The 27,856-nt window shown below is 52.0% G+C and overlaps 1 long non-coding RNA gene across 1 annotated transcript; it reads left to right on the top strand.

Moving 5' to 3' along the window:
• The first annotated feature begins 5,581 nt into the window (after positions 1-5,581).
• Positions 5,582-10,931, top strand: LOC123352284. Its single transcript, XR_006574133.1, has 3 exons — positions 5,582-5,719; positions 6,897-7,004; positions 10,651-10,931. It is a non-coding gene; the product is annotated as an uncharacterized LOC123352284 (long non-coding RNA).
• Positions 10,932-27,856: the final 16,925 nt, after the last annotated feature.

Below are 27,856 nucleotides of genomic sequence, written 5' to 3'. Positions count from 1 at the left end.
CAGAGGTGGGAGAAATCTACAAGTGTCCCGGAAAGCCTCATCAACATATTTCTCTGCCTCCCTTAGCGTCTCCAGTTCCACCACCCTGGCCTCCAAAGCCTCTGAGGGCCAGGAGCTCCTTGCACCGAATGCACACGTAAGCCACCCGCCCACAGGGCAGGTAATCATACATGCTACATTGAGTGCAGTAAACAGGATAGCCCCCACTCTGCTGCTGGGCTTCTGCCTGCATTCTCTCTTACAGCTACCTAGGTTAACAATAGGGGTTTTGTTTCAACCAAGAAGTTTGTATTATAGCTTAAATGTTTTGAAGAATGGCAAGAGCACCTTGCCCCCTTCCCACTCCCCTTCCAAACTCCCTCACGAAACTCCCCATTAGCAGCCCTGTTTGAAAAGCTCCCTGGTCACTTGCTCACTGCTTTCCAAAGCACTCCCCCTATCACATACCCCCCTGCCCACAGCCCCTGCTTGAGCCACTCAGGGTAGGGGGCTGGGAGCACCCCCAGTACCCCAGCCCACCCTCCCAGCCCCCAGACCTGACTCCTGCATCCCCTCCCCATAACGAGCCCTCACACCCCATGCTCTGACTCCTGCACCCCCCCCACATCCTCAACCGCACCCTGAGCACCAAATGGGAGCTCCTGCCCCACCCCCCTACATTGCCATCTGCACCCTTCACACCAAATGGGAGCTGCCCCAGGTAAGCACTTCACACCCCAACCTCCTGCCCCAACCCTGAGCTCCCTCCTGCATCCTAAAATCTGGCCAGATCCTGCACCCCAATCTCCAGCTGCTCCTGCACCCCAACTCCCTCCCAGACCCTGCACCCCCAGCCCTGACTCCCGCACCCTGAACACCCTGCCCTCCCTGACCCCGGCACCCCCTAACACCCCCAGCCCTTACTCCTTCACCCCTCTCAAACACACCCCAGTTCCCTGCCCTCCCTGATTCCTGCAGCCACCCATAACCACTTATCCCCCATCCCCTGCCACCACACACACACCCCCAGCCCTGACTCCTGCACCCCTCCCACACAGCCTCCTGCCCCCCCACATCCCCACCTGCATTGCTCGCATGAAACAGGAGCTGCTCCAGGTAAGTGGTCCACACCCCAACCCCCTGCCCCAACCCTGAGTCCCCTCCCACACCCTAACTCCTGGCCAGACCCTGCACTCCAACATTTTTAATAAAGGGCTCTTATCCAAAGCGCTTTACAATAGTTAGCTAACGGCACAAACAATATATGGAAAGATCGTTAAGTGGTGCATCAAGACTCAGCAATTTTCAAGTGGTCTGTGGAAAAATCGGTTAGACGACAAAAACAATCAATGTACCTCACTTTATTTTCATTTACTTCCTATTACTTATAGGAGGAGGAGGAAGGAAAAAAAGAATGAAAAATGGGGGTGGGAGGGAAATGAGAGAATGTTCTTTTTCTTGCCTATGTCCCAAGGAGGGACCCCTAAAATGGAGCTGAGCACAGGGCCCCACTAATGCTAAATCCGCCACTGAGCTTCCTTCTCTGGATACCCCCAGCCAGCAGTCAAGGATGCACGGAGTGTCTGTGTGATAAGTGACCCTGGGCCAGCAGCTCTGACTCCAGCAGCCTGCTCGTTACACCCCAAGCATTATTGTGGTTTGGGTGGAGAAGGCTCAGGGTTTGAGAGATCAGGGGTAGGAAGCTTCTGCTCATTCTGCCGCACCGAACCCTCAGTTTTACTTGAGCAAACAGGAGCTATTTGACACTGTGTGATACGGCTCCTGTGCTCTGTTCCCAAAGTGTTCTGCAGCAGGGGAGGGTCTCTGGTAGCGTGTGTCACTGGCATAATGGGGTGATGCTGAAACAGGGCAGAGTAGAGGTGGCATTGGGGGGCTGCCGTGAACCATGTCCCTTTTTTTCCCCTTCCAAGAACAGAGGGGAGAGGAACCCTTACCCAGCGAGGTCACATTCTCATAGTTCTCCTGCATGACATCCCTGTAGAGGGCTCTCTGAGTGGGGTCCAGCAGAGCCCACTCTCCCCTGGTGAAATACACAGCCACCTCCTCGAAGGTCACCGGCCCCTGAAAGAGCAAGAGTCCAACACTCAGTACCTGCTGCCCCACTCACAGCCCCCCTATACATGGAGGACAGGAGCCAAACAGAAACTCTGGGTGGATTGCAGTCAGAGTCCCACCCACACCCTGCTCAGAGCATCCAGGAAACACCAGGGGGAGGGGATGAAGCGAGAGCCCCTCCTCTCTCCCAGCAGAGCCATCACCCCCCTACTAGCCACAGACTGATTCAGGAGATGGAGCCCCTAGCAGGGTCCAGGGACAGCTCCCTGGTAGGAAGCCCAGCAACCTCCCCATTCTGAAGAGCTGGATGGGAAGGGAGGGGAGTCTCCCCTAAGCCTCACTGGTGGGTGCCCCCTTCAAATTTCACAGCAGCCGCTGGTTAGTCAGGTCGGGCTCCAGCACTATGAGTCTGGTCAGTTTTCCCAGCCCCATGCAGCTGGGTTATTTTCTGCTCCACAGACTAGAGCATTTCCACCGCCGAACCTCCTAGGTCTGTTCCTAGAATCTAGGCCACATATTAAATAACTCCCAGCAGGTTTAGCGCACCCCTGTCCTCCTCCCTTTCTCCATCCTGTGCATTTCCTGCAAACCAGACTGCAGCCGCCAAACCAGACTGTGCAAACCTTCCCATCTCCCACGTATTTGCTGTCCCTCTCCCCCCCTGGAGGAACCCACCAGCAACCCCCTGATCATACCTACCGGAACTGGCTCCTCTGCAGCCATTTCTCTCCCCTGTCCAACGAGAGGACGGGATGAACTGGAGCGAAACATGGATGTTATTCTGCAGCCTGGCAGGGCGAGAAGGGCAGTTGTGAAGGTTTCAGAACAGGCTTTAATTCATTTCACAGCATGATTCCCCCAGGCACTTTCCCTGCAGACAGGCACCCTGGAGTCTGCCATGCTGAGAAAGTCTTGATCTCTTTGTACAGTGTAAACCTGGCCTCTCCTGCCAGGCTAAGCCCACAGAGACATTTTCAACCTCCCGTCTCCCTCCCCTCACCCCGTAACAAAGTCTCTGAACACAAGGCTAGAAAAAAGCAGAACCAAAGGAGTCACTGTGGGGGATCCCTTCGGACACTGACCCCACGGCAGCCACACCCCAGCAGGAGGGATATGGAGTCAGGAACTGGATTTTCCTCTGTCTGATTCTCATCTTTTCCACAGGAAAGTGACTCTACCCAGGGTGCAGCAATACATCTGTCTGGGCAGATTAGAGATCTGGAAATCTCTCTCCAAACTCTTCTCTCCCACAGCCCCTTTCAGTCTCTCTTTCTCCTTCTATCTCCTTTTCCCCTCTCTCTGCCCGTCTGGTAGGAAAGTCCCATTCCTGGGTAGTTTGCTCCCCCAGGGCTGGATTTGCTCCTGCAATTGTTAACTGGATGAGAAATGAGAGGGGGATCTGTTTGTGTAGAGTCATTTTAAGGCCAGACCCCAGCATTTTCCTTTTGTTTCTTTCAGTTACTTGGAATGTCTGGCTCAGAATTTAGTATTAACAGGGCCCAGGGCTGCCCTAGGGGGCTAGGACCAGCTGGAGAAAGTCATCCCCTGGGCCAGGCAGAGAAGCAGCTTTAATTCAGGTCACATCCCAGCACAGAACCCCACTGGGGGAGCAGCAGCTGCTAAGCCTGGTCTCCCAGATCACAATGGTGGCTGCAGCATCTGACCCAGGAAGCTGAACCCCAATATCCTGAGCAGAGAGGGACAGCGCGTCTGAGCAGCTTCCCTCCTTTAGCTCTCTGGGGAGAGCAGCTAATGAGAGCCCCTCCTCACAGGGAGAATTGCTGATCTCATTCGCCCCACTGTCGATCCGGAGTCACTCCTTGTCTTTCCATGCAGTGACTCTGGATTAACAATGGTCTCAATGAAACCAGATTTCAGAAAGAATGAGTCCAGAACACTGTGGAAGAGACCATCGTGTGGCAGTGCTGACACCCTGCCCACCTCCCTCACCCCCCAGATCGAGGACAAGGACTGGGGGGCACAAATTTTCCAAACAGAACCGAAAGTTCCTGCAGTTTTCAAAAGAGGAGAAAAGCAAAATCTGTGATTTTACACGAACAGTGACTGATAAGTGGACAGAAAGTTATCACAGTGACAGGGCCAGTGACTGGGGAATGCCCGGCAGTGCTTGGAGCCAGGACTCTGACACGAGTTGATCAGAGAGAAGGATCATAGTTAGTACAAGTTCCCAGAGCCCACAGCCCCCAGAGTCCCCAGCCAGGGACCCCAGATACCCCTCAAAGCCCCACCGGCCAGGGAAGCCCCACCAGACCATGACTGTCAGGTTGGGAATCCCAGAGGGTTCCCCCCACCATGAACCCCCAGCAGCCAGGGACCCGCCCACTGGGAACTCAGTCCCTCACTGCCTGCCTAGGACTCCCCCCCAGCAGGATCTGCCATTTGTCTGGGATCCCCTCCCCCACCCAGCAGGACCCCCTGATGCTTTTCAGTGGGACCCCTCACTCTGCTTCCCTGGCATCCCCTGACCTAGTGCCAGGGATCCCCTCCCCCAGCTCTGTGCACTGGGAATTGCAATGATCCCAGGAGGCAGCCGGGGAAGCCCAGACTGAGCCCCTGGCACAGCACCAGGCTCCCTCTGACCCCCTGTCCCGCCTCCCCAAGAGACGCCCACCCCGGCTGTTCTGCAGCCACCAGGCCCCCAGCGATACCCACCTCCAGGACCCACAGCCTCAGGGCTGGGCACATCCACCCTTGAGATCTGCAGAGAAAACGTGTCACGACCTGCAACTGAAGGTGGAAAATCAGAATCCTGGAGAGACCAGGGGGAAATGGGGGAGACGGGAGAGCGGCTCGTTGGCGGGGAAAGGGGCGAATCTCCCCGGATTTTATAGCCCGGGTGAGACACTGAGCGAGAAAAGGGGCAGAACTGGAGAGAATTTGTATCGGGGGCGAGAGGCAAGTGGCACCAACAGGGACAGGATCCAATTAACCCCCCTCCCCCCTCCCGCCACTTCCCCCCCCCGGGAATTTCCTGGCTGCCCAGAGACAGTTCAACCCCCCCCCCCCCCGCGTCCCACTGACCTTCCCCCCCCCGCAACTCCGGCTTCTCCCCTCCCTGCCTGACACCCCCCTCCCCCCAGGGCCCCCCCCGCCGGGCCCCCCCATCCCAGCGGGGGGGGGGGCGGATCTTGCTGCGGCTCCGCTGGGGCCGAGGCGGCTCCGAGGCTTCTCCCGGGTTCCCCGGGGCAGAGTCACGTGCCCGCCCCCCCAGCGCCCCCCCCCCGGGGTCTCTCACTCACCGGGGGCTCCGGGCGGGGCTGGGGCGGGCAGAGCCCGGGGCTGCCCGGGGGGCGGGGCCCAGCTGGAGAAACCCGGCCGGGCCCCCCCGCACAGACCCCCCCGGGGAGCAGCAGCGGCTCAGCCCGGGCCCGGCTCACGCGGCGGCAGCAGCAGCAGCTTTGTTCTCCCGCCCGCAGCGGAGCTCGCACGGAGCATGCGCGATTTTACCTGCTGAAACCTTCCCTTACCTGGGCTGGAGAGAGCGGAAGCGGCCCCGGGGCAGGCTGGGAGATGTAGTTCCTGACTCTCCCTGGAACGGAAGTGACGTTGGGGGGAGAGACCAAGCCGAGTTGCAAACACGAGCCCTGCGGCTCTGCCTTGCTCGCGCGGGGCTGTTGGAGCCTCTCTGCCCGCCCCAGCCCCGGTGAGTGAGAGACCCCGGGGGGGGGCACTGGGGGGGGGGGCACGTGACTCTGCCCCGGGGAACCCGGGAGAAGCCTCGGAGCCGCCTCGGCCCCAGCGGAGCCGCAGCAGCATCCGCCCCCCCCCCCGCCCGCTGGGATGGGGGCGGGGCCCGGGGCCCGGCGGTGGGGTCCCTGGGGGGAGATGGGGGGTGTCAGGCAGGGCGGGGAGAAGCTGGAGTTGTGGGAGGGGAAGGTCAGTGGGACGGGGGGGGGGGATTGAACTGTCTCTGGGCAGCCAGGAAATTCCCGGGGGGGGGAAGTGGCGGGCGGGGGGAGGGGGGTTAATTGGATCCTGTCCCTGTTTGTGCCACTTGCCTCTCGCCCCCGATACAAATTCTCTCCAGTTCTGCCCCTTTTCTCTCTCAGTGTCTCACCCGGGCTATAAAATCCGGGGAGATTCGCCCCTTTCCCCGCCAATGAGCCGCTCTCCCGTCTCCCCCATTTCCCCCTGGTCTCTCCAGGAGTCTGATTCTCCACCTCCAGTTGCAGGTCGTGACACGTTTTCTCTGCAAATCTCAAAGGTTGATATAAAATACCCTAAACGTTTGCTCCACTTCTCTCTAGTTGTTTGTTTCTAATTGAACATGCCCTGAGATTTCCCCCTGTCTCTCTAATTATAAAATACCAGGAAAATCTCAGATTTACCCCTTTTCTCAGCTTCAGTGTCTCAATCCCAGCAACTTCTCCTTTCTTGGAGGAAACCTGTTGCCCTGAATCACTGTCCATCCTGGAGGTTGCAGGGGGTTAAATTTCCCAGTGTTGATCTTTCCCTTCTCCTTTGAGAGCCATTTCTTCCCCCCTTTATCTGTGTTAAAATATTTGCTGATGAAAGAGACCAGCCACATCTTTAATACACATCAAAGCCAGAGGCCTCCCCCTGTTTGGGGCTCAGTGGTTCCCAGCTGGTAACGGGAGAGTTCGCTGGACCCTTTTTTTTTCCCTCCAGCTGGCACGGGATGAGGAGGTCACTCTGAGTGCAGTGTGGGTCCAGAAGTATCCCAAACCCCATGACAAATGGCCTCTGTGAGGGGTTGATTCCCCCTGTGCTAAGATGCAGCCACTTCTGGGGTGGATCCAGGGTGGCCATTATTTGCTAGTGACAGGCCATGGACATTTCTTACCTTTCTTGCCCTCCAGATCTTCCATTCTCCTGTTCAAGAGACATCCCCCAGGGCGCCCTCTGCCTGTGTGACTGGCCAGCAGGGGGCAGTGATAACTCTCTATCCACTCAGCAGACACACTGAGGTAACAGTGTTGTGTGGGGTGGGGGGAGGTGTCTGTGGGGGGAGATTACAGGGGGCACCCTAGTGAGGTTGGTGGGTTCTGGAGATTTGGGGTTTCAGGGGGTGGGTGTGATGTGCCCAGCCCTGAGGCTGTGGGTCCTGGAGGTGGGTATCGCTGGGGGTCTGTTGGCTGCAGAACAGCGGGGGTGAGTGTCCCTTGGGGAGGCGGGACAGGGGGTTAGAGGGAGCCTGGTGCTGTGCCAGGGGCTCCGTCTGGGCTTCCCCGGCTGGCTCCTGGGATCGCTGCCGTGCCCAGTGCACAGAGCTGGGGGAGGGGATCCCTGGCATTAGGTCAGGGGATGCCAGGGAAGCAGAGTGAGGGGTCCCACTGTAAAGCATCAGGGGGTCCTCCTGGGTGTAGGAGGGGGTCCCAGACAAATGGCAGGGCAGATGCTGCTGGTGGTGGTGTGCGGGGCGGGTCCTAGGCAGGCAGTGAGGCACTGAGTTCTCAGTAGCAAGTCTCTGGCTGCTGGGGGCTCTTGGTGGGGGGAACCCTTTGGGATTCCCAACATGACAGTCATGGTCTGGTGGGGCTTCCCTGGCCGGTGGGGCTTTGAGGGGTATCTGGGGTCCCTGGCTAGGGACTCTGGGGGCTGCGTCCCAGGGAATAGCTGTTGGGCCCCTGGCTGTGGGAACTTCTACTAACCATGATCCTTCTCTCTGATCAACTCGTGTCAGAGTCCTGGCTCCAAGCACTGCCGGGCATTCCCCAGTCACCGGCCCTGTCACTGTGATAACTTTCTGTCCACTTATCAGTCACTGTGAGTGTGAAATCACAGATTTTGCTTTTCTCCTCTTTTGAAAACTGCAGGAACTGTTGGTTCAGTTTAGAAAATTTGTGCCCCCAGTGCTGAGAGCAGCTAGGGAGCATCACGGTGAGAGAACAAAGAGGGACCCCTTGTCTCTCCCGGCAGATCCATCACACACCTACTAGCCAGAGGCTGATACAACCCCATGGTGGGGAACCCAACACCCTCCCTACTGCCAGCAGCTGGATGTGAGGGGCTGGGACATCTTCCCTACACCTCCCTGCTGGGTGCCCCCTTTCCATGTCACACCAGCCCCTGGATTCAGCACTGGAAGTCTGGTCAGTTTTCCTAGCCCTGCCCAGGGGGTTGGTTTCTCTATTTCCTGTTTCACAAATTAGGGAATTTTCTCCCCCAACACCCAAGTGTTTGTTCTGAGGATCTAGGCCCGCATTAAACAAGTCCCAGCAGGTTTGTCACACTCTGTCCCCCTCCCTTTCCTCACCCAGGGTATTCCCTGCCCCACTCCAGACCTAACTCCCCAGAAGTTGCCACCTCTTCAGTATTTCCTGCCCCTCCCCCTCCAGCAGGAACCCACCAGCAACCCCTCCAATAACCCCTACCTGAGCTGGCGCCACTGCAGCCGGAGAAGTCCCCCCGGCCAGGCACAGAGGGGTTAATGCCTTCCTGTGCCCTGCAATCCTTCCCCCACCCCCGCTCCCAGCTGCTCCAGACCCTCTCTGTGCCCCGCAACCCCCACCCTGGCGGGCTGCAGCAGCTGGGATCCAGCTGACACCCAATGCAGGGGCGGGGGGGGGGGGGTTGCTACACTAGCCCCTGCCCCCGCTTTTCTCCTGGGGAGCCCCGGCCCCTCTCCTGCCCCCTCCGGGCTGATGCGGGTCCCCACGTGTCCCACCCCCTGCGTGGGGCCCGGGGGCGGGGCCAGGCCTGGGGAGGAGGCGCCCCTTCCCGCCCCCCCGGCCCTGCCCCCGCCCCTTGTGTGGCAGCGGGGCCATAGCTGGGGCCGGAAGCGCAGCACGGGGGCTCCTGCAGCCCGCGGGGCAGTGCGGTGGGGCCGGGGGTAGCGCGGGGCGGGCAGGGCCGGGGACACGCGTGGGGCGGACACGCTCCTGCCGGGGGCGGGGTCAGGGCTGGGGGTTGGGCGGGGTGCGGTTATTACCTGGGGGTCACAAGCCCCCCCCCCCAGCTCTGCCGTTCCCCGGGAAAAGGCGGGGGGGGTCTGAGAGGCACCGGCTGGGAGAGGGGGCGGGGCCGGGGGAAAGGATGAGCGGTGGGGGGAGGGTCTGGCTGGCCCGGGGAACCTCCCTTACCTGGGCTGGAGAGAGCGGAAGCGCCCCGGGGCAGGCTGGGAGATGTAGTTCCTGACTCTCCCTGGAACGGAAGTGACGTTGGGGGGAAAGAGACCGAGCCGAGTTGCAAACGCGCGCGAGCTGCTGCGGCTCTGCCAGGCTCGCGCGGGGTCGTTGGAGCCTCTCCCGGGGACGGAGAAGGGTTGGTGCCGTTGGAGCTCTGGGCATGCGCAGATGGCGGCGGGAGAGCCCTTCATTAACCCCCCCCGTGCCCGGCCCGGGCCCTGCCCCGCTGGAGCCGCCCTGGGGCCGCCCCAGACTCCGCCCGCCCCACTGCGGAGCTGCAGCCTCCAGGTCCCGGAGCGAGCCCCGGGGGCGGGGCCGGGCGGTGACTTTGCCCCAGTGCCCGGGGGGGGACCCGGCATCTCGCAGCGCCGGGATCTGTTCCCTTGGGGGGGCAGCGCCCGCGGGGGGCTCGGAGCTGCTGCCCCCGCAGGAGCCCAGCACCCCCCCGGGCCCGGCCAGGCTCTGCCCTGGGGCTCCGCGGGGGGTGCCGGGGGGAGGGGCCCGGCCCCACTGGGGTCCCTGCGTGGGGCTGGGGGGGGGAAGGGGCGGGTGGGAAATGTCGGTGCAGCCCGGACATGGCTGGGGGGGGGGCAGGTGACCCCCCGAGGAGCGGGGAGAGAAAGGGGGGGGCTGAGATCCCCTCGGATTTACCGCTGCCCCCTCCCGTGGGGACCCCCCTCCTCCCCCGTCCTGCCCCCTTTCTCCCTAGAGAGCCACGAGCAGCGCCCAGGGTGACCCCCCCTCCCCCAACCCCTGAGAAGTTCCCTGCCCCCCCCCCCCCGATTGTGCCCCATTTTCTCTCCCCTTCGCCAGTGGCCAGTTCAGATCTCAGGTTTGGGGGGTTTCCCCCATTTCCACCTGCAGGGATTTGTCCTTGTGCGGGTGGGAAATGGTTCCCCCCAGTGATTCCTGAGCTGGGCAGAGGGTGAATGGGCAGAGGCTGGGGGGGCCCTGAGACAGGGACACCTCTGGGCTGGGCTGGGGGGGCCACTCTCTGCTGGCAACGGGGCCTGGGAAGGGCCAGGAAGGGGAGGGAGGAGCAAGTGTCCCCCATGGAGACGGCCCAGCCCCAGGTTTCCCCTCCCAGCTCCTTCCCCTCCCCCACCCTGCCCAACCCAGCAGCCGCCCCCCACCACTTGCTAGTCACATTCCCAGACCCCACTGCCAGCCCCTCCCCACTGATAGTGACTTTCTCACTCCAGCCCCCTCCTGTCCCCTGTGAAAAGACATCACCCAGGGCTCCTTGCTGTCCATGTGAGTGTGGGGCAAGAAGAATCCGTCCCATTCTGTTGTTGATTCAATATCCTTGTATAATCCCCTCCAATTTCCCCTCCGTTCTCTTGAACTGTTAAATGCTGATGTAAAATCTTCCAGATGTTGGTGCTTCTGTCTCACATTAGCAAATATATTGTTTGTGCCCCATTTTCTCCTCAGTTCTGAAATACTGATATCAAATTCTCAAAAATCTTCCCACTTTTCTCTCCAGGTGTGTGACTGAGACCAGGGCTCTTATCGTACTGAGCGTGGCCCTGTTCTCCAGGCGCTGCAGAGACCCCAGGTGAGATCAGACCCCACTGTTGTGCCAGGTAAAACTGAGGCCTAGACCGAGATCACGGCCCCCTTTAAGCCAGGCGGTGCACGACTGTGACCTAAACTGCTGCATCCATTGTGCTGGGCACTTTAGAGACCTCGACTGAGATCTGTGTCCCCGTTGAGTCTGGCACTGCACTGACCCCGACCCAGATCACACCCCACCACTGTACTGGGCACTGCACAGACCCTGACAGGGATCCTGCCCCCACATTTTACCAGTTGCTGCAGGGGCCCTAAACAAAATTAGGGATCCTGTAATGCTGGGAGTTGCAGAATCCCCGACTGAGGTCAGGCCCCTGTTGTGCAGGGCTCTGCACAGACACCGAGATCAGGGTCCCCATTGTGACAGGTGCTGAACAGACACCAAGGGTATCTCTACCCTGCCATTAAAACCCCCAGCTGGTCCATGCCAGGTGACTCGCTCACAGGGCTCAGGCGAAGGGACTGTTTAATTGCAGTGTAGATGTCTGGCCTCGGGCTGGTGGGAGGGTGCCAGACCTTGAGCTGCAGCCCCAGCCGGAACATGGACACCACAGTTAAACAGCCCCACAGCCTGAGCCGTGTGAGCCCAAGTCAGCGGGCACGGGCCAGCCGCCGGTGTCTGACTGCAGTGTGGACATGCCCACAGGGACAGAGGCCTTGCCACAAAAAGCTCAAAGGCTAAATAGGCCAATGGTGGGAGGCAACTCCATTTTACAGATGGGGAAACTGAAGCTCAGAGAGCTGAAGTAATTTGCTCAAGTTTGCATGGAGAATTTGGGGCAAAACCTAGATTGTTTGAATTCTTGCCTCTCCCCTTAACCCCAGGCCCAGCGTGTGTGTGTGCAGCGTTGTTTTGGTCTGTGTTTGCCTTGCATTGGCTTCCAAGGAAGACTGTGGAATTTCCTTCACTGGAGGTTTTTAAGACCAGGTTAGAGATACACCAGTCTGGGAATGTCTAGGGATACTTGGTTCTGCCTCAGCACAGGGGGCTGGAGTAGACGCCCTCTCAAGATCCCTTCCAGGCCTACACTGAAATAATTCTCTTTTGTGCTGTGTCCTGTTCTACGCTGAGCTGTTTTGCCTGTTGCCTTTTGGAACTATGATGCACCATGCTGTGTTGCATAGTTTTATATGCGTTATTTTGCCTCAGCTGGTTTGGTGTCTGTGTTATGTTGGTTTGAGTTGAGCTCTTTTGCATTGTGTACTTTTGTTCTAAGGTGTGTTAGTTTGCATTGTGTTGCTTTCTTCTCCTTAGTATTCTTTCATTTTATGCTGTGCAGTGTAGTTTTTTGTTTTGTTTTTTTTAATTGCCTGACACCATGTTTTCATTTGGTTTCATCATGTTGTTTTATACATATCTATATTGCATAACATCATAGCAATGTAGAGCTGGACAGGACCTCAAGATGTTGTCATGTCCAGCTCCTTCTGCTGAGGCAGGACAAGTGTATGTAGATTGTCTCTGACAGAGCTTTGTCCTACCTGTTCTTAAAATCTTCCAGGGACAGAGACTCCCCAGCCCCCCTTGTAAGACTATTCCTGAGCTGAACTGCCTCAGCTCTGGGGACACCCACACAGACTGTAGTGGTGAGCAGCTCTGGAGAGAGGAGACCCCAGTGAGTGACAGCTGGGTAAAGAGACTGAAGTTGGGAGGAGAAACATTGACGTATCCAAGGTCACCCAGGCTGTCCGTGATGGAGCTAGAACTAGATCCCAGTTCTAGTGCCACCGTATTGCTGTTTTGGGCACTGAAGAGCTCTGCCACCCTGGTGTTTTAGGCACTGGTGCAAACCCTTAGTACAGACTAGTACACACTAGTGCACTCTGATTGGCTCTGGTGCACTATGTCCCTATTTGAAGGCTTGCATGGGATAGGGGAGGGGGGGCAGTGACCTCCCAGAGGCCTGGGGCTGGCTGAACAGTGCAGCTGGTAAGGGAGGGACAGCAGTGAGTGCTGGAGGTATGAGCCAGGAGCACAGCCCCACAGGGCTGGACACTGACTTCTCCTGACCCATGACCCATACACCCAGCTGTGTGCAGGGACCACAGCTGAGCTGCCCTGCCAAGACAGCCTGTGCATCCATGGGCAAACCACCTCTTTCTGCAGCCTAATACAATGGGGTCTGGGGACCTTCCCAAGCTGCGGGTGATGTGGCTCTGGCGTTAACGGGATCTGTTCCTGGCTCTGTCCCTGACCTGCTTGGTGACCTTGGGGAAGGCACAGCCCCTCTCTGTTTTCCTCCTCCCCATTGTTTACTTGGATTGTGATCTTTTTGGGGCAAGGACTGTCCCTCTCTGTCTGTGCAGTGCCCAGCAGAATGGGGCTGCTGATCTCAGTCAGGTTCTCTGCCATGTGCTGCACGATGGGGCCCTGATCTCCATCGGTGTCTGTGCAACACAAAGCACAGCTTATAGACTCACAGACTTTAAGGGCAGAAGGTAGAGGTGTATGTCAGATGAGGTCTCATCAGTGCCTTGTATAACAGTAGTGACCCTTTCATGTATAGCTCAGTGGTTTTAGCACTGGCCTGCTAAACCCAGGGTTGTGAGTTCAATCCTTGAGGGGGCCATTTAGGGATCTAGGGCAAAAATCTGTCAGGGGATTGGTCCTGCTTTGAGCAGGGGGTTGGACTAGATGATCTACTGAGGTCTCTTCCAACCCTAATAATCTATGATTCTATGTGTCTGCTGGAAATCCCTCACCTGATGTATCCTAGGACTGCATTAACCTATTTCACGGCTGCATCACATTGGCAGCTCATAATTATCCTGTGATCAACCAGTCTCCTCCTCTGTCACTTCCAATTGACAAACCCCCAGCTTATTGCAAAATTTTGCACTTGGGGACTAACAAGTCGAATTTGTGCACTATTGATTTTCATCCCATTTCAATTACTCCAGCTTTCAAGGACATGCAGCTTTTCTTGTATGATGTTCCTGTCCTCCTCCGTATTGGCAATCCCTCCCGGCTCTGTGTCCCACTCCCACTTCTTGTGCCAAGATCACTAATAAAAGTGTTGAGTAAGATTGGTCCCAAGACTGATCTGAGGAACTGCCTAGTAACTCCCTCCAGCCTGACAACTCACCGTTCAATATGACCCCCTTGTAGACTCCCCTTTAAACAATTATTTATTGACCTTTGGGTTCTCATATTAATCCCCATCATCTCCAATTTAACGAATAGTTTCCCATGTGGAACTGTATCAAAAGCCTTACTGACATCCAGATCATTTTTCTTTGGCACAATCTACCTTTTGTAACACCATGTTTTATTTATTTATAGTGCTGAAGGCTGAGAGGAAGTGTTAGCAATAGGCTGAGAATGGCCATGTGGAGGTGGGGGAGGGGATGGCAGACAGTGGGGAGGCGGGGGGATGCGGCATTGGAGGTGTATGTGGGATTGTGTTTTGTAGGAGTCCATGTCTCTGCTCCCTGTGGCCGTGGCTCGTTCTGTACCAAAGCAGCATGTCAGCAGAGCAGACGCACACACCGTAGCTCTGCCTGGAACACGCAGCGTTCACTGCCAGACGGGCTGGGCGATTTTTCAGGGACCCAGCTTGATATGCCTGGCTGGGGTGGGTTCAGTTGGGCGGGGGTCTGGGCTCTGATAGTTTGCGATGTTCCTTTTTGCATAGTCAGTTCTTTCCATTTATTGTTTTACCCCCACCTATGCCAGATGCCGCTCCCTTCGTAACTTGCTTCGGTTATTTCACTTCCAGTTTTTAAATGGGATCTAAGAATTGCAAAGCTGAATGAAAGATAAACAAACAGAACCATTTGAATGTTGGCCCAGAGCTTGTAGAACGGTACCTAGTGACGGTCGGCTGTAATGACCGGGTTCCCTACAGCGTTTTCTGGTGGGGCGGATAAAGCAACGTCAAAGAGCCAGATGCACGTTTGAGGGCGAAAGGGCTCGTCAGGTGTTTGCTCTCTAAGGAACATGTCACCGGCCAAGGCCTGCAGTCTGTCAGGAGAGGTGCGCTGGGGTGTATTTAGGAATCTGAAAATAAAAGGTGAAGACGGCTGGTTCACAATATCCAATGAAATCTTGCAAACAATTATACAAATGGACCCTACTGCTGTTAAAACAACATGGTATTAATACTGATTCAAAACTGAAATTAAAATTAGGAGAGAAACGCATGAGAAATGAACTGACACCTACTTACCATTTCTTAATGCCTAAAATGTTGACACTCCCTCACAGCATCTTTTTTTCAAAGCGATGCACAGCACACAGTCAAGTTAATGAATGAAAGCACACCCATTACTGACTGCTTTGTGCTGCATGAGCATCTGATTAAGCACCTAATTACAACTGTACCACTGTAAGTGGAAATGCATCAACCCAGCTTAGCTCCAAGGTGTTTAGATGGGAATGAAAAGTTTCTAAATTAAATACATACACTGAAATGCCTCTACCCAGTCCTGTTGACTTCTTCTCCAAAACCCCCCATGAGTTCTGGCCTCTTGGTCAACTCAGCTCCCAGTCCCCCATCAGCTGTGCCCTCTCCCAACCTAACCCATTTCTACTGCAATTCTTCACCCTCCTCATCCAGGCAGGGGGCTGGCGCTGCAGCCCCTAAGGTACCTGCGTTAATCACTGTCTCTCATACTAGGGCTATTTAGATTTCAGGGAACGATTCAGAATTACTGACTCTGGGAGGTGGGAGAGAGGAGAGGCTGAGAGAGCGTTTGCTCTTACGGCCACGTTCAACTCTGGTAGCCTCCATGTTACCTCCCCCTCCACCCTCCCCCATGTGTCTCTGCTCATGTCAGTGTCACCTGATCATAATGCCACTGGCTTCAGCAGAGCTCCCAGACAGGAGCTACATCACGATGGGGTTACGGTACTGAGAGTGAAATACATCACAGGGAGGGTGTAATTATCCTGAAGTGAAACATTCCAGTCTAGGAAGTGAAAGAATTCAAGTACTTTATTACTTAAAATTATGCTTGAAAGGATTGGATTTTTATGAATAAATTGCAGTAAATGTTAATTTCACTGTATACACACACACAGATGAAAAAATATTTATATAGGTAATATACAGAAATGCTTCTGGAGAAAGGAGTTTGATTTAAGGATATTTACACTGTATATTTTGGGTGTGACATTGACAATTTCTCTTTGAACAGTTCTATGATTTGGCTTTTGGAATCTCAACAGTTACTGTTATTAAATAATTGTTGTCTGATGACCCCCATAACTTCCCACAGCTCTGAACATTGAAATTGTAAACATTGAAAAAAGGGCTTAAAAATAAATATCGCTATCTATTGAAATTAAAAGAAAGAAATAGACACAATGAATTTTGTCAAACCCACTTAACAGCAATTGCAATATGCTAGGGGATGGAAATTCACAACTAAGGCACCAACCTTAATTCTGCCCTGTAGTGACACCAGGCAATTGCCGTAAGGCTACGAATTAGGCATTTTAGTGTATATCGTTCAGCTTACAAATCGGTATGATCTAAAGACACATGAGATCTTTTCCTCAGGATATCACCGTCACTGGGTTGTTTCTCTTAGTGGTAATTCCCAGAAGTGAACAGATTAATAACATTATCAGTTATGAAGTGGCCATTTCAGATTCCTGGGGAGTGTCTGTTATTTTGCACTAGAGGCCAGGTCCTTGGAGAGACGGAACCTTGGTTTTATTTTAACTTCTCCATGCTCAGCAGCTTCTGGAATTTGGTTCAAAGTATTTACATGTTTCCCTGCCCTGTCCTTAAAAGTGCTGCTTTAGAAAGTGGGGAAGGGCAGGAACTGACTGCAGGATCAGTAGCTGAGTCCCTTAGATATTTATAGCTCATCAGAAGGAGGACGGGGATTGGTGGGTGTCTGGGGATTTAATAATAAACACACAAATATCATTGTTCTTAGTGAATTTTCATCTTCTAATTCCCATAACCCACTAATTATCCCTGGCTGCCCCCGGGAGTCTGGGGAGGGAGAACTAGTAAACTCCTGTGGCCAGTGTGGAACCGAAGGCACAAGGATCTTTCAGTGGCTGACTCAAAGTCACCCAGAGTGAATTTCACTTCACTGGATAAAGCCCTAGTTGCTGAGCTCTGGAGAGGGGTGGGGAGGTGAATTCCATCCCCCATTCTTGAGCATGGACTCCCCTCCAATTCTCACCCTGATCTCAGACACTACCCCAACCTTCCCCTGCAGTGATGGACCCACTTGATGCTGCCAGAGCCATCTGCCATGGGAGCTAGAGAGGACAGAGGCCCAGCTCCAGAACTGCTACCCATGCCCACAGCCCCCAGGCTCTGCTGGAGTTGCCCTATATCTTCCTTACGACTAACCCAGGCCAAGCAGCTGGGGATCTCTTCCTTTTGCCTAGAAACTTTGCCCCCCAGAGTCCAAGCAGCATACAGATAATCAGTTCCTTCTTCTACAAGGGTTCGCCAGGGCTCGACCCTCCGGGGCGGTGGGGAACCACACTGGCTCACTACCCACAGTTGATCCCGGGGAATTAGTCCGGCCATGGGGGTCTCCCTCGGTAGCCCTTGCTGTAACCGGCAGAAACCTGGTCAGCCCGGCCCCGGCTCAGGGCGGGGCAACAAACTGAGTCAGGGGCTCAGGCCCTCAGGCAGGGCTCAGCAGTAACAATAGGTCCCAGCCTCTTCAGGCCGGGGAGAGGGAGAGTCTTCCACCCAGGAGTTGGGTGGCAGGGGGGACGCAGGCCCTCCCACTCCACTGCATCCCAGCCCGGGGCACTAGCAGCAGCAGAAGACCCAGAGCATAGTCAGTGGGGATCCTGGCCGCAACACACCGACATAGGCTCTGGTAGTGCTGCAGCCAGACTGGGATCGGCTGCCCCTGGGCTATTTCCACACTCCCCCTCGGGCCCAAACTGGGTCTTGGTGTTGGCCTCTGGGGGATCCAGGAGCATGGGTTCTTCGGGGCAGGGGTTGATCGGCAGGCCTGGCAACTCCTCCGGATAGCGGGCGCAGGGCCGGTCTGGCCAGTCTGGGCGGCCGCCTTGGGCCGCAGGGCTTTCCCAGTTACGGGCTCCACTAGGGACGTCTGTTCTCTCCGGTGGCTGGGCTCCTAGTGAGCTCTGAGGGCCGGCCTTTATAGTTCTGGGTCGCCGCCTGACCCTCTGAGGGGCGGGCTCAGCGCTCCCTAGCTCCGCCCACTCCGGCCTCCGGATGGGCTCTTCCCCCTCTGGGGCGGCGGGGAGCCACACCTTCTCACTACATTTCTGTGTGGGGTTTTTTATCTCCTTCCTGCCATGTGATCTGAGCTGTAAACTCAGCTACTGGGAAGTCAAGAGCACAACAACAGTCTTGTGTCTTCTTTAACATCCCGTAATGGTCCATCTGGTGTTGATGGACTTTTCCTCCCAGGCAGGGTGTAATGGATTCTGTTGCCAATCAGCACTGCACATAGGTAAAGTCTCTCTCCTGTCTGGTGATTTACAGAGCCACAGAGGCTCACAATACAACTAGTCAGATATTATCCCAGGCAGCAACTCACGAGCATTCAATGAAGTCTAAACACATTCTTATAATTCTAATACCTCTTAACAATACTAACACAGGTGAGTCAGACTGATTCCAGCGATGCGTTTGTCCCTGTTCAGTGAAGACATGGGGGCTTTTGCAAGAGCTAACACCTCATCTGCCAGTGTCACAGGCAGGCTGGACAGGGATGGTGCCTCTAGCCTCTGTTTGCCAGAAGCTGGAAATGGGTGACAGGGGATGGATCAGTTGATGATTCCCTGTTCTGTTCATTCCCTCTGAAGCACCTGGCATTGGCCACTGAGCTAGATGGACCATTGGTCTGAGGCAGTGGGCAGCTCTTATGTTCACAGTCTGTATGAGGCTGTGGGACTCGCTGGGGAGCCACAGAAAGAAACAAGATGTGCTGAGGCAAGAAGGCCCAGTCTCAGCGCCCCCGGGGTCACGCTTGTCAAAAGCTAAAACTAGGCCCAGCCCTTGAAAGGGGCACTCCCAGGAGAGACTGTATAAAGGCTGGAGCATCAAACAACTTAGTTAACCTGAGACAGCTGCCTTGGGGACAGTGACAGGGAGAATCCCCAGAGTGACTCCTTTGATTCTGCTCGTCTCTGCTCATCTCTGCTCTGGCCTCTGATTGATAGAATCATAGAAATGGAAGGAACCTTGAGAGGTAGCTAGTCCAGTCCCCTGCCCTCAAGGGAGGACTAAGTATTATCTAGACCATCCCTGACAGGTGTTTGTCCAGCCTCCTCTTAAAAATCCCCAGTGATGGAGATTCCAGAACCCCCCTAGGTAATTTATTCCAGTACTTAACAACTCTGACAGTTAGGAAGGTTTTTTTTCCTAATCTCCATCCTAAACTGCCCTTGCTGCAATTTAAGCCCATTGCTTCTTATCCTATCCTCAGAGGTTAAAAATGAACAATTTTTCTCCCGCATCTTTGTAACAACCTTTTATGTACTTGAAAACTCTGATCATGTCCCTTCTCAGTCTTCTCTTCTCCAGGCTAAACAAACAATGTTTTCAATCTTCCCTCATAAGTCATGTTTTCTAGATCTTTGATCATTTTTTTTTTGCTCTTCTCTGGACTTTCTGCAATTTGTCCACATCTTTCCTGAAATGTGGCACCCGTAACTGGACACAATACTCCAGTTGTGGCCTAATTAGTGCGAAGTAGAGCAGAAGAATGACTTCTCGTGTCTTGCTTACAGTACTCCTGCTAATATATCCCAGAATGTTTTCTTTTTTTGCAACAGCGTTACACTGTTGACTCATATTTAGCTTGTGATCCACTATGACCCCCAGATCCCTTTCTGCAGCGCTCCTTCCTAGGCAGTCATTTCCCATTTTGTATGTGTGCAACTGATTGTTCCTTCCTAAGTGGAGTACTTTGCATTTGTCCTTATTGTATTTCATCCTATTTACTTCAGACCATTTCTCCAGTTTGTCCAGATCATTTTGAATTTTAATCTTATCCTCCAAAGCACTTGCAACCCCTCCCATCTTGGTATCATCCGCAAACTTGATAAGTGTAACACAGAGACTCTGCTACTGGGAGGGTTTCAGAGGGTGTCAGAGGGTTACACCCGGGTAGGAGGGGGCTAGACCTGTACTGGAATAAGGTCACTTTGTGCTTCAGAGTGTGGCAGAACCTAGAATGTCCATTAGCAGGGAAAAATCCTGGGGGGAATCGGCTTGTGGAATGGACAAAAGCCCCGTCTGAATTCTCTCACATTGCCCTTCTCGCCCTGATAGGCTACAAAATAACATCCACATTCGTTCCAGATTATCCCATCCTCCCAGGGGGAAGGAAATGGCTGCAATGGAGCTGGCTCAGGTAAGAGATTCTCAGGGAGCTGGTGGTGGGCTCTGCTTGGAGGGAGAGGAGCAGTAAAGGCATAGGAAGGTGGTAGCTGCTACAGGTGGTGGGAGGCAGGAAATAACAGGATGTTACAATCTCGCTGATACTTGTGTAATCTAGGGTGTGATGAGTTGTCACCCTGGGGTGCAGTCTGGGGAGGTTCTGGGAACCACTGTGCCCTCTAACCCTGAAGCAAGGCTGGCCCTTCCACACTGCTTTGCTGGAGATTCAGCCAGCCTCTCCAGGCTTTATCATCACCCAGCACGACAGCAGGTGGCGCCATACACCCAACTAAGCTACCTGTGTGCTTTACCTAAGCCACTCAAGGACAGATAGACGACAACAGCCAATTTCCCAGCTCCCCAACCTTGCACACTTGCTGTAGTATAAATTCAGAATTGTATCGTCTTATAGTGCACAGGGAGCTCTATAATCTAATCTCATTAATATAATTTGCCTTCCCCTTGATACGGGAAAGATGTGCACAACAAGCTTGTGCACACCAAGCTCAGATTTTCCCCAGACACTTCACTCAAAATACTTAACACTGGTTAAGATAAAGCATAAAACGAGTTTATTAACTGCAGAAAGATAGATTAAGTGATTTTTGTTAGAAGAATAAAGGAGCAGGTTGACCCGGAAGCTGATATGAGTACAGGCTTCTTTATTGCGATGCTTGTTCCCCTCGACCCAATTGTGGAGTAAGCACTGGATTAGTTACATCACACTCCTTTTATCTAACTTAGTATGTACACGCCTACATCCATTACAACACCCCCAAAACCCTTATTAAGTAATAGAAACACCCATACTGTTAGTATACCCACCCCTATCTATTATTCACAGGATTACGCATGTTATACAGACATTTTTACCTTGAAAATACAGTACTCTGTATTAATATGTTGCTACAAATTTCCTTAATCAGCAGTTCTCAGGGGACGGAGGAAGAGGCCATAAAACAGGGCTTGTTTATGTAGCTGGGAAAGGAAGGGAGGGGGAGGTAACATTTCTTTTACCTTTTTTCACACAAAGGACATTCATTCCGACAACTACATTTCTCATGCAGCTGCATCCTTATCAATTCTTACAAGCAACAGGGAAAGGAAAAATATGGCAACTTATTTATTAAGCAAAGAATTCCTGCCTGCTTATGCCTTTGTCCCCTAATCCCATGTCTGCACATTAGCAGTTCCCAGCTCTTTTACTGAACCATAACATGTCCCAACAATTCTAAGTGTTAGCAAACAGATCAAAGCAGATTACTTAGCAAATAACCAAAACCTCAAACTAAGCCTAACATACTAGATGGATAGAATTAGAATTAGCAATTTCTCACCCTGACTGATGGTACAAGCAGTCCCCCAAGTTTCCATACATAAGCTAGAAATCCCTTTACCCTGGGAGCAGCACTTCCCCCAGTTCAGTCTTTGTTCCTCAGGTGTTTCCAGGAGTTCTCTTGTCTGGGGAATGAGGCCAAGAGATGATGTCACACCCCATCTTATGTAGCTTTTCCATATGGCGGGAACCATTTGTTCCAAACTCAGTTCCCAGTCCAGTTTGTGGGGAAAAATACAGGTACCAAAATGGAGTTCGTTGTCATGTGGTCTAATCACATGTCCTAGCATGTCCTGCTGAGTCATAGTAGCCATGACTCATAGGCTGGCTGAAACAATCACAGGAAGGCTAAGCGATTCCACAGTCCATTGTCTTTGTTGATGAGCCATCAGCTCTGTCTGGCTTCTTCATTGTTGTACCTGAAAGGCTCGTTGTGGGTGTTACCCAGAGTAAGCACCATTTGAAATACAGATACAGAGTCAATATCCATAACTTCAAATACAAACATGTTCTGCACACACAAATAGGATAATCCTATTCAGCAAATCGTAACTTTTCCAGTGACACTGCACATGACACATCTTGCACATAATGCATCATAATCATGACCTAATCCTATTATTATCATACCACTATGCTGAATATGGGGTGTAGTGTCAGATAGGGCCTAATTTCAAGGCACAAGAGTTGGGAATGAAACTTCCCCTCTTTGTGGAACAGGAAATAGCCCTCCAACAAGGACTGGGAAATCTTCCAAGACTTCCAGTGCTGGAGCCTGAATCTATTGACACTTCATTTGTTACTACCACCCCCAATCTTTGTGGCAACTGCAAACTTCATCAGTGACAATTTTATATTCTCTTCTAGGTCATTGATAAGAATGTTAAATAACAAAGGGCCAAGATCCAATCCTTGATGGAACCTGTTAGAAATAAATCCAGTCGACCATGGTTCCCCATTTACAATCCCAGTTTTTAATCTATTTAATGTATGCTGTGTTTATTTTGTATCATTCTAGTTTTTTAGTCAAAATATTGTGCCGAAACAAGTCATATGCCTTACAGAAGTCTAGGTATATTACATCAATACGATTAGCTGCAATCAAACTTCTGAACTCATCCAATAAGGATATGCAGTTAGTTTGATAGGATCTATTTTCTCTAAACCTTTGTTCATGGGTACTAATTATATTACCCTCCTTTCATTCTTTATCAGTAAAATCCAGTATCAGCTGCTCCATTATCTTGTCCAATATCGATGTCAGACTGACACTCTTGTAATTAGCTGGGTCATCTCTTTTACACTTTTTAAATATTGGGACTGCATTAGCTTTATTCCTGTCTTCTGGGATTTCCCCAGCGTTCCAAGTTCTAATTAAAATCAACATTAACAGTCCACCACGCTCCTCTACCAGGCCTTCTAAAACTCTTGGATACAAGTTATCTGGACCTGCTGATTTAAACACATATAACTTTTAATAGCTGCTGTTTAATGTCCTCATGAGTTCTTGTTGGAATGGAAAGAGCGTTGTCATCAACATCTTATGATATGAGTACAACATCTTTTTTTCTCAAATCCAGGAGAGAAATATTTATTGAACACTTTTATGTCTTCTGCATTATTTTTGATAATTCTGCCATTTCCATCTAGTAATTTACCACTACCATTTAGGATTAATTTTGTACTTTTAAAAGCTTCCTTCTTATTGTCATTGTTTTCTGATAGCCAGTTTTCTACAATTCTGACCTTCTCACTTATATTCTTTACTATTGTCTTCCCCTTTCTTCCATATATTTTATTTGGAGGGTGTTGGGATTCCTACCAGGGAGCCACCAGCAGGATCCAGAGCCAGCCCCATCTCCTATATCAAGTTCTGGCTAGTAGGTATGTGATAAATGTGACGACCCTGCCTCCGTCTGTCAGCTGAGAGACACAAAGTTTCTCTCTTTCTACCCTCTGATGCCTCCTGGCTGCTCTAAGCAAGGTGGGGTGGGACTCTGTTAACATGTGCCTCACGGAGCTTCCATTTACCTGGCACTGCTGTTCCGTGAATAGTGGGGAAGCAGGTACTGAGTGTTGGACTTTTGCTCTTTCAGGGGCCGGTGACCTTCGAGGAGGTGGCTGTGTATTTCACCAGGGAAGAGGGGGCTCTACTGGACCCCACTCAGAGAACCCTTTACAGGGATGTCATGCAGGAGAACTATGAGACGGTGGTCTTTCTGGGTAAGGAGTCCTGTCCGCCCAGTTATTAGAAGCTATGGGGTCTCTGAAGAACCTGAGTAGTAATAACTTTATACCTTTATTCATCATACAAGTTCTGGCAAGTTTCCTTGCCCCCATGTTTTTGCCTTATCTCCCATCCATCAGAATAATTTTTGGACATGTGCCTTTTTGGTGCCGTCAGTCATTTTAAAATTGTATTTAATGTATCCTTATTGGAGACATTAATAACTACAGCTTTCATGCCTTTTCCTCATTTGAAGAGGAAAATATGCCACCCATAGAATTCTAAATTGAGTAAATATGCTTTTGCAATGCCACAGTTCTGGGGTAGCTAAGCCTTTGACCTTCCTCCATGGTCTGCTCAAGGAATGCCCTGTCAGGTATCAGGCCTCTAGCCAGCCCCTCTCTATGGGTAGTGACCCACATGCCTCTCCTTTTTGACCAGGGTTTGAGGATTGCAGCTTGTCCTCCACTGTGTTCACTGGACTATTGTCCAGTTCCCGTGCTTTGCTTTCTCTCCAGGGGCTGTGAGCAGTGTGTGTGTGATAGAGATGGGAATTTTGGTGATACTTGTATGATGCCAATACACACCTCAGTTTCCTTTTGATTGGTATTGCTATGATTATAAAGAGGAGGAGACATGAGGTGTTTTGTCACATAGCTGTCATGGGGTGATACGAATGGGTCATTAAGGACAGGCTGGGACCAACCTACATCAATGGAATACTCGACAGAGACAAGGGAATAATTGTCACCTGTCCATGGGAGGATCTCCGCTTGGCTGAGTGAAGCACACATGGACTTGTTATGTTTTTGGGAGCAGGAAGAACTGGGTTAGCAGATGCAGGGAGCTCTACCGGAGCTAAGACAAATGGACAGGCAAAGTGAAAGGAAACAAAACTGTTTTTAACAGCAGCATGTCCTCAAGGGCATTGGCCAGTATGGACTGTATTGTCTTCTTTGCTTCTCTGTCCTAATCTAAAGCCTTTCTAATGCTGTGTTTCAGTTGACTAATAAACCCTGCTATATTTTAACAGTCTGCCCAGTGTCACAACAAAAACTTGCTGAGGTGCATTGAAGCATGAATGAGGAACAGTCTCTGAACAGGAGTGTTGTTCAGCTGGACCTGCTGGCAGAGCTCACAGGTTGAAGTAGGAGTGTTGAAGCCAGAGGCTCAGTCTCAAGTGTTGAAGCTACATGGCCTGTCCTTGTGGAAGAGTGGGAGCCCTTGGGGGTCTAGCACACGCAAGGGGCACCTCCGAAGGACTGTTTAAAAGCCAGGGCATTGCACAGATCCTCATGGGAATCCCCGTCATCAGTCCTCATGGGAATCCCTGATCCGTTCCATAGTGTATTAAAACCTTCCTCTAAGGCTTACGTCTAGGTTATCAGATCATGTCTATTTGTTAGAGGGCTTTCCCATCACCTTCCCACTTCCCTGGTTCTTGTCATGCAGACCGCAAGCAGCAAAAGACCAGAAGTCCAAAGTGTAGATAATGTGATGTTTATTGGGGTTAGTTTCCAAGCAAGCATATTCCGAAGCCCTTCACACCAGTAGGGTTTATCTCCGTGTTCTGATAGAGTCTGTTCCACGGTGTTCCATTCCCAGCTCTGACGCTGCAGAGCATTTACGCTGTGTCACCCTTCCAAGCTCTGACACTGCAGAGCCTTGCGTGTGTCTCTCTTCCCCATTCCCTATTCCCGTTTCGCCCTTAACAAACATGATTCCAATTTCCATTCCCCCCCTCCTGTTTAACACCAGTTTATGTAGTAATATTCTCAGCTATACCTTAACCAATCATAGTACTGACATTTAACTAGCCAATCCTAACATATTGTAACATAATTCTCTAACCAATTATATTCCAGTACCCTAATTAACTTGCACCTAGCAAAATTATTTATACAGCAGTCAGAAACAATTAGAGAACCAGACAGATTAACAGTAGAAAAGTGGGGGACATGAAGATAAAGCAATACCGAAATGAGAGTTTCACAACCAGAACTGTTGATAAATGATTTCTTGTCAGACAGGCTGCTATCAAACTAAGTTTTCTTTAACCATCTTAAGATCTTTCTCTTTATCTGGTGGTGATGGGCACTATCCACACATAATCATATTCCTAACAGCCCAATACCACCTTGTTTTCTTTGCCTTTAGTAGGGTTTCCAGTTTCAAAACCTGATGTGATCTCGCAGCTAGAACGAGGGGAAGAGCCATGGGTCCCAGACCTCCAGGGCTCTGAGACAGAAGTGCTCCTGAGAGCTGCCTACACAGGTGAGGAATTGGTTAAACCAACTAAAAAAACTGTCTTTGAATACAGGAAACAATTGGGATGCCCTACAAAAGACCTTGTGAGCTCTCCAAGTTCAGGATTGTTCCTTGCAGATATGGAATCTTTAGGCAGAGGTCACTCATGGCTTCCCACCTACACTGACTGACAACTGGCAGCAGGTCTCTCACCAATATAGCTTCCCCCGGAGTGTTCTGGTGAGATGTGGACCAAAACTGATCTCTTCCTCTCTCCTCTGGGGAAAGGTTTGGGGAAAATCAGCTCCTGATAGGTTTGATCTCCCCCACATGTATTTTGTTTTGTTCATTCCTTTTTCAATTCCTGTCTCTGAGATTTTATTTCTTTCAGGCACAGGGAGTGACCTATGTCTGGATTCTCTCCGTCTCCCATCAGGTGATGGGAAGGTGAATGAGAATGAGGAGGAACCCCAGCAGGAAGATGCTGAGCAAGTAGAACCACATGGGATGTTAAAAGGAAGCTCCAAAGGGAATGTTTTAGGGAGTTGTGCACTCCCAGAAAAAGCAAACGCCTGCGAGCCTCAGCAGAGGCCAGAGGAAAACTTCAGTAGCCACTCAGACCTTATTGCACGCAAGGAAATCAACTTGGAAGAGACATGCAACACATGCCATAAGTGCAGGAAAAGCTTCAATGGGAGCTCAGACCTCTTCACACATCAGAGAATTCACAGGGGAGAGAAACGCTACAAGTGCTCTGGGTGCAGGAAACACTTCAATCAGCACTCCGCCCTTATCACACATAGGAGAATCCACACGGGTGAGACACCTTATGGATGCTCTGAGTGCGGGAAACGCTTCAATCGAAGCTCTGCCCTTATCACACATAGGAGAATCCACACGGGTGAGAAACCTTACGGATGCTCTGAGTGTGGGAAATGCTTCATTGATAGTTCAACCCTCATCTCACATCGTCGAATCCACACAGGAGAGCGGCCCTACACATGCTCTGAGTGTGGGAAAAGCTTTTGTTGGCACTCACACCTTATCACTCATTGTAGAATCCACACAGGAGAGACGCCCTACACATGCTCTGAATGTGGGAAAAGCTTTAATCAGCACTCACAGCTTATCACACATATTAGAATCCACACAGGAGAGACGCCCTACACATGCTCTGAGTGTGGGAAAAGCTTCAGTCGGAGCTCACACCTTATCACGCATCAGACAATCCACACGGGTGAGAAACCTTATGGATGCGCTGAGTGCGGGAAACGCTTCAATCGGCACTCACACCTTATCACACATAGAAGAATCCACACTGGGGAGAAACCTTATGGATGCTCTGAGTGCGGGAAACGCTTCACTGATAGTTCAGCCCTCATCTCACACCAGCGAATCCACACAGGAGAGACGCCCTACACATGCCATGAGTGTGGGAAAAGCTTCAGTCAGCGCTCACACCTTACCACACATCAGACAATCCACACAGGTGAGAAACCTTATGGATGCTCCGAGTGTGGGAAACGCTTCAATCGGAGCTCACAGCTTATCACCCATCGAAGAATCCACACAGGAGAGAAACCCTACACGTGCTCTGAGTGTGGGAAATGCTTCAATCGGAGCTCAAACCTTATTAGACATCAGACAATCCACATGAGAGAGAACTGTAATAAATGCCTTGACTAGGGCTGGCCAAAAGATTTAAAAAAAAATCACATTTGCTAATTCCTACATAGTGATCTTTGCATCGTCTTCACTGTGGTCTCTCGGCTCCCCCAGATGAGTTGCCTGCTTCTGCCTTTTGCAGCTCATCCTTCTTTGGGGTCAGTCCTGTGATCTTTTCTATCAACTGCTTTCCTTTGGAGTCACAGGAGTGTGTGTTATAGACTCATAGAATATTAGGGTTGGAGGAGACCTCAGGAGGTCATCTAGTCCAATCCCCTGCTCAAAGCAGGACCCATACTAA

This window comes from Mauremys mutica, chromosome 18 (genome assembly GCF_020497125.1).
Source record: "Mauremys mutica isolate MM-2020 ecotype Southern chromosome 18, ASM2049712v1, whole genome shotgun sequence".
NCBI lineage: Eukaryota > Metazoa > Chordata > Testudines > Geoemydidae > Mauremys > Mauremys mutica.
The sequence above is the reverse complement of the archived record's forward strand: the minus strand, read 5'-3'. Positions and strand labels throughout refer to the sequence as shown.